Genomic DNA, 7769 nt, shown 5'->3' with positions numbered 1-7769 from the left:
TAAAATCTTAGTTGATACTTTTACGTCGGTTTAATTAAATTCGCTATCAGATTTATCTTATCTTACACCGCAAGAGAGTGTTCTTTTAATGTTTACTCAGCTGGTCATTATTTCTCCGCTGTAAAATATATGGTAAAAATTGTTTCTTTTGATGTTTCATTAGTTCATTAAATAAATATATTTTTTTTTCTATATCATCAGGTTTAATCACAAACCTTAATACCAAACTTTGAAAAGAAATATTAAAAAGGACATATTGTATATTGCATGAAACATATACAACCAAAATTTTAAGGTTGTAATTGTAAAGCCATCTGAGTAAATTTACGTTAAAGTTTCCACTGTTTACATACTTTTGTTAACAGTGGAAACAGTTTGTTTTGTTTCCACTGTTTTGTTGTGCCAATAAATTAATCCTGAATTCAGTCATGCTCTTCTCTTGATTAACAGTTAAACATTTACAGTTAAAAAGTTTTTTTAAAATTAAAACAAAGATAATTATTTCTTTGATTAATGAATTAAATCACTAAACTGTAATTTAATTTTAGCTTTAAAAGCTGCATTATTAAAAGAAATAAGTTTAATTTAATAATATAAGTTAAATGTGATGTATAGGCTAGTATTTAAAATAATAAGACCCAAATATTTTCTGATTCTCTATTTTGAGAAGAATATATTGCCAAAGCATGAAGAGAGAAATTTTCATTTGCTGTTTTATGTTCCTATACTTTCTTTTTTTTTCTTTAGAATAGTTCAAAAGTAATGCATTCATCAAATTGTATACAGTCTTTTACCAATTATATTCCAAAATCTTTTTGGTAAATTATATTAAGAAGAAATTGTTACTAAACAATCCCATTTTATTTGGTTTTCTTATATATTTTTTGTTATTTATCATTAAAGAACAAGCTCTCTGAATAAATTTACATCAATATTATATCATCAGTTCACTTCTTTATAAACATGCAAAGACAATTTTTCATTGTTTTAAAGGTGACCGATTAGAAAGCATACTCATATATGAACTACATGTAATTTTAATATAATAGAATTGTTATAACTTAGCAGCTTTGTATAATGCCATAAAATTCATCTGTGCTGTGTCTGCATCATACCATAAGTCATCTTCCGTTCATAAGTTTTTCATAAATGTGATTATTGTTAAGCATTTTAAATCTACCTCTTTTGAAAAAATGTAAACTTTTACAATCTTCATAAATGTTTATGTTACTTTTGTTTTAAACAATCAACTATTTGTTTCACTTTTGAAATGACATAAGTGTTCTTGTAAAAGTAGGAAATAAATATCAACCCATTTTTAGAAATATATATATGCTGCAGAATGAAAAACAAAAAGTTGCAGCATGTGTAGCAATAATCTTAGATTTTGTTTTGATCTCTGAATTAAATGTATTAATTTCATCTTGTGTATAATATAGGACTTCATATTAGAATAATGAAATATAATTTTTAGTGGCAATATTGGTAAAATATGGACATAAAATTTATCTGTTTAGTAATTTGTGATTTTATTGTAGTGCAATTAAAGTTTCATTGAACTGTTCATGTATGTTTTACTTTTATGTAAATATTTGTAAGTTATGGCTTGAACCCATTACTGTCATCTTGAATACCGAATATTTAAAGACATTTTGAAAATTATAAAAATATATATATAAAAGAAAAATAAAGTTATTGTGTCTGATTTTATTAACCCTGGATCTTAATTTATTATTTTATATTAAACAATATCGACTCTCTTGTCTTGTAATACAGTAAAACCTCGCTACAACAATATTTTTAGGACCAAATAAATATATCGTTGTAGTGGGATATATTGTTATATCGTGGGCCTATATATTTAGGAGACATAATAAGTTTTTTTTTAATGTTATGTATGTATTAACTATACATGTATTTATATATTATGCACAAAAATTTATTTGCAGAGTGTTAATTATGGTTAAATATTAAAAACAATTTAAATAAATTCTGAAAATAAGATCGTAAACACCTGAAAACCACTTTTATTGAAAATAATGATATTTTTGTTTATTTATTCATTTTTTTTACTCTCAAGTCAACTAACAAAGTATGCATTGAGTTTAAAACACGAAAATGATTTTCGTTTGTGAATGGTGCTCCACTCATCCTCTACAGAAAAAATTCTCTTTCAGATCTTAATGTGATGCTTGTTATTTGTGTCTCATGATAACAACATGAAGGCACAACATAAATTTCAACATGAAGGAAATGAAATCAGACATCAATGTTATGTCTGTGACTTCTTAGGAGATAAGGGGGGCAATTCTAATAATGGAAGCTCTTGGGGTGGTCAACGGTGAGTCTTCTTTTGTCTGAAAAGATGGAAAAAATGGCAATAGATGATAAAATAAGATTTTTTTACATTATTTGTTAACCAATAATAAATGGAGAAAATGAGGTTGAAATTTGGAAGAAAAAAAATCGTTTTACAAGGGTTTATTGCTTTAGAGAATATCGTAATATTGAGAGGAGCATGACATTAATTCCTGTGCAAGTTCGTCGGGGCCACGAAGCATTATCGTAATAAAGAGAGTTATTGTATTGAATATCGTAGTGAGAGTTTACTGTGTATTTCTTGTATTTTTTTCTTTTGTACTTAGAAAAAAGAAGAATTATCTTTTTTTGAACCCCATTCGCTATTGTGTGTCTGGTGAGTTGGATTATTTTTTGCCTGGCAGAAATAAATAGAGTATCAGTTAAATTGACTTGAATAAGATTGTCTTGAGACAATTAACCTGAACTAATAATCAATAAATAATCCAGTGCTTTTGAGTTGTTAAATTGAAAGGAAAAGCTATCAAAGCATTTTTTAAAATTATTGTTCTCTTAGTTTATTATTAATACTAATTGCCATAGTTGATTATAGACCATATTTAATAGCTTATTATTGCATATCTAACTGAAAGTTTCCATGCTTGTTACTGTTTGCATTAAAATCAAGATGGTGTGATAATTAAATGTGAAACTTCTACTGAACATTTAAAATTTCTTAAATTGCATTGATCTAAGCTTATTTAAACATCAAAAAATGTGGGACATTTAATTAATTACTTTTTAAGTATCTATTTTACATGTTAAGAACAGGACTTCGATATTTTTTTTTAAACATTTCAATTAATTAAATTACTAAATGAACTTATTATTATAATTAATATTTAAATGTTGTAAAAAAAGATAATTCAAATAATGCTAAAAGAATGAAATATGGCAATCGCAACACTCGAATACGCCATCTGGGGAGAGACCGGTTTCATGCCTTTAGCCCTTCCCTCTCCAACTCTTTTCAGTTGTATAGGAATGTACTACGATATTTTCCCCTTTCTTAATATTTTTCCTTTTTATTTAATAAAAATATTTTTTAAAATTTCCATGATACTTTTCTTTAGAACTATGTTTAATGTAGTTTTCAGTTCCATATAGTTTTTCAAGTTAAAAGATTTTAATCTATATGAAAATCAAGAGAGAAACTAACGTACTTCCTTCCTCTATGACTTTCCACACGCTAAATTGAAAAATATGTTCTTTAAAAGAAAAAAAATTATAATAAAAATATACAATTTGGGATATCCACAAGTTTTGCTTTAGTAATAATAGTAGTTGTTGTTGTTAATTTACGTCGCACTAGAGCTGCACAATGGGCTATTGGTGACGGTCTGGGAAACATCCCGGAGGATGATCCGAAGACATGCCATCACAATTTTGATCCTCTGCGGAGGGGAGGGCACCCCCGCTTCGGTAACCCGACGACCTGCGCGCGAAGTCGAGCACTTTACGGTAGCACAGTTTAACGAGGACCAATACCGCACACCCTTGGTCCCTACGCAGACTGATCCAAGTGGTCAGGGGCCGTTCAAAAAGTACGTACACAAAAATGGAGAAATTTTAAACCCCTCCCCCCCTTCGTACATTACCGTACATAAGGTCTTACTCCCCCCCTTAGAGTACGTACATTTTATTAGTCTACTCCCCTTTTTCATAAAATTAAAATAATTCTGTTTTAAATAAAATTAAATATTTATTTAAGGAGTGTGTAGGAAAAAGTAAAATTTAAATTTGGTGTATGCTTAAGTGTACGTACTTTGTATAATACCACCCCCCCTCCCCATCGTACAAAACCGTACAAAATAGCGAATCCCCTCCCCCCCCTTCGGGATGTACGTACTTTTTGAACGGCCCCTCACCCACCAGCACACTGACCTTAGCCAGTGATGCTTGACTTCGGTGATCTGCTGGGAACCGTGTCTTAATGATCAGTCCACTGTGGGACAATAATAGGAGTACTTCATTTATGTAAAACTAGAAATCCACCAACCATAAGGCAGTCATTGAAGAGATAAAAATGGACGATCGAATTTTCAGTTTTTTCCAAGCATTTTAGTTAGCGTTTTCATTTTTTTTTTTTAGATTGCATTAGAATAATTCATTTAAAAAAAATTTACTCTTGCTTCAATTATTTCTGTTCAAATATCACCTCTTTTTCAAAAAACGAAATTAAAAAGAAAAGCTTTTTGTTTTTTTTTAAAAAAAGAAAGAAAAAAAAAACTTAAATGGCTGGATGCAATTGCTTCATTATTTACATTTTAACTGAAATTAAAATCGGGTATAATTTGGCAAATATTCTCATTCATTGATTCTCACTTTCAGCAATGTAGGGTTTTTTTCAATCAAAAAGACGAAAAAAAAGTAGTGATAACTTCTAGAGGGGGACGGTGGGCTAGAGCTTCACAATGACGACTGTCTGGCAAACATCTTTGAGGATGATCTGATGACATACCATTTCTGCAGAAGAGATGGTTCAAAAATGAAAGGTCATAAAAAATTGCTATATTATGAGGGATGAAGCGCTGTTTAATACTTTATTGTTGAAAGTTAGTTGAAAACAAACAACGAGAAAACGAATATTTAACTTTAAATTCCAGAAAGCTTGGGAAAGATTCCCTTTTGCAGTAGTATATGTATAAAACACTAGATGTCGCTGTTAAGTTCAAGGGAAGAGATCTTCAATCTAAGTTATAAGCTCCTTTAATGAACGAGTTTTCATGAACTCATTTTCTGATGCTTGGCCACCAAGATGATGTCATGCTTCTGATTTTTAAAAATTAGAAATATTACAGATAGTGGTGTTGTTAATTATTCTTACAAGTTGAATAACGTAAATGTCTTAGTCATCTCCCCTAAGTGAGTGCTACATTACAAATATTTGAATCTAATACAAATAAATATCTGATAGCAGATTACGAATTTTTTGATGATCTTACGTGTTATATCCAAACGTGTCACACATTGGTTGTGTTGTGATGTTAAATTGATTTAAATACACTTATTTTAAATCTTTCCAAATTAGATGGCCTTGTAGAACTTCGACGAAGGTTGATACCGAAACAGAAATCATCCTGTGGTATTAGATACTCTTATTCTTTTATGTTAATCTATGAATGAACATGTCAAACATATCTCCTGAGGTATTTGCTCCAGAAGTTATATTACAAGTAATTGAATCGAATGATTCTAATGAAAAACCTTTAGATAACATTGAAGATAATTCTGTGGGTCACAACTCAAATAATTTCGTTTCTAATGAAAGTGGCAGTAATGCTGCCAGTACTTCAAAATCTGAAATAAAATCTTTTGTTTGTGACATTTGCAATCGCACACTTTCTTGTAGAAGGACACTTGTTAGGCACAAAAAAATACATTCAGAAGAAAGACCTTTTACATGTGAAATATGTAGTAAAAATTTCCGTGTTCAAAGAAATCTTAAAAGTCATGTACAGACAGTTCATCTTAAAGAGAAGAAACATCAATGTGACATTTGTGGAAAGAGCTTTGGATTTAATAAGACTTTGAGAGATCATCTTATGACGCATACAAATTTAAAACCCTATTCCTGTACAATTTGTACCAAAAGCTTCAAGCAAATTGGCCATTTGAAAAGTCATTATAATACACACAGAATATTCAAGTGTGAACTTTGTGAGGCTACTTTTAACACTAAACGGCATCTGGAATGTCATGTTTTAGTGCACACAAAGAATTCTTACATGTGTGAATTATGTAAAAAAGGTTTTAAATATTTGGATGGTTTAAAAAGGCACAGCAGCACACACGAGTTGTAATCTGTGATATTTATTATCATGCGATTTTGTACGTGCAGATGTTGTAATAATATATGATTAATTTTTAAATGTGAAGTTTGCGTGAACTCTTTCAGCTTGAACTTTTGGAATGCCATATTTTAGTGCATACAATGAATTTCTCGCACATGCAAAATATGTAAAAGAAACTTTAAAATATGCATCTATTTTCAAAAACTATTGTATATTACCTAAGTGTTATATCTTTATCTCTATCTATATCTTTAGTATATGATTGTGAATTATAATTTCTACTATTAATTTAGAATCTATAGCTAGAGGTGCACAACTTGCATCACATGGTGAAGTAAATAGTCTCCCGGTCACTAAACAATATTGAAGGAAAAAAAAAATAATGAGTGAAATGCTATAAACAAAAAAAAGAAAAATAATAAGCGGCATGCTATAAGCTTAAAATGAAGAAAAAATATATTGAGCAAAATTATATACATAAATTGTAGAAAAAACAAATAAAAATCTGTGCAGCTTTGTTGTTGGTAATATCTACGGATTTCCACACTGTTTTTTAGAAACCCAGTATTTTCATTGCAACATTATTACGATTTGTAATTTTTAAAATGCAATGATTCGCTGTATTAATGCAGAGTTCATTGTTTAAGTGTTTTTTTTTATCATTGCACTTTCGTCAGCTATTAATGGATTTTTCCGGTGCTTTGAAAAATCTTTATAATTTTAAATATGTTATTATGATTTGCTGTTTTCGAATCACAAATTTTAACAATCGCTTTTTGATATAATGTTTTGTTTGCTGATTTCATCGTCAATCTTAATTATTTTTCAAGTGCTTTTTTGGCAGCTATTTTTACACATTTTTTAAAAATTCCTTGTATTTGTAATATGATATATTTATGACTCTCAAGCTTGAAAATGAACAGTTAATAATCACTTTTTTAGTTTTTTTTTTCCCTCTGCAATCAAGGTTATTTTTCTAACTTTTTATTGGCAAGTATTGCTACTCATTTCCATAAGGTTAAAATCCAAATATTTTCAACTCCATGTTATTATAACACACAAATCGTGTATTTAAATGTGTGGTTTATTTATGCCAATTTCATTTTAAATCTGTAGATATTGCTTTGTTTTTAAAATCTTGATGTTTTTTGTGCATAATTAGGGTTCATGCCAATATGGCGACAATTGTTGCCAAATGTTTTACAAATATCGCTAAACTCTTAAATATGAGTGAGGAATTTGTGGTGTTGAAGTATCTTTGAAATTTATAAAAAAGTAATAAGAAACTTTTTTTACATTGAATTTCGTGCATTTAGAAAATTTTTTGTATTAATATTATTGTTTTACGTGTGGTAAGCAATTCAAATTGAATAAGAGAAAGTGTAGCATAGATTATAATTTATGCTTGATTTAAGGAAAATAGTAAAATTAACCCTTTAATTTATAATATCAGCTTCAGCCCCGGAAAAAACAGAAATTGAGGTGAAACTAAATCAGTTTCTGAGATTCTAATTTTTTTCTGAATTGTTTGTATTGTTACTAATATAAACAGCAAATTTGTATTATCGCTAATAAATTACTTATTTTTGCTATGCTGTTGTTCTTTAACGAAATATA

The sequence above is a fragment of the Parasteatoda tepidariorum genome, chromosome 9, assembly GCF_982258835.1.
Source record: "Parasteatoda tepidariorum strain Cologne lab strain chromosome 9, Ptep-v5.0, whole genome shotgun sequence".
In the NCBI taxonomy this organism is placed as follows: domain Eukaryota; kingdom Metazoa; phylum Arthropoda; class Arachnida; order Araneae; family Theridiidae; genus Parasteatoda; species Parasteatoda tepidariorum.
Note: the sequence above shows the minus strand (reverse complement) of the source record.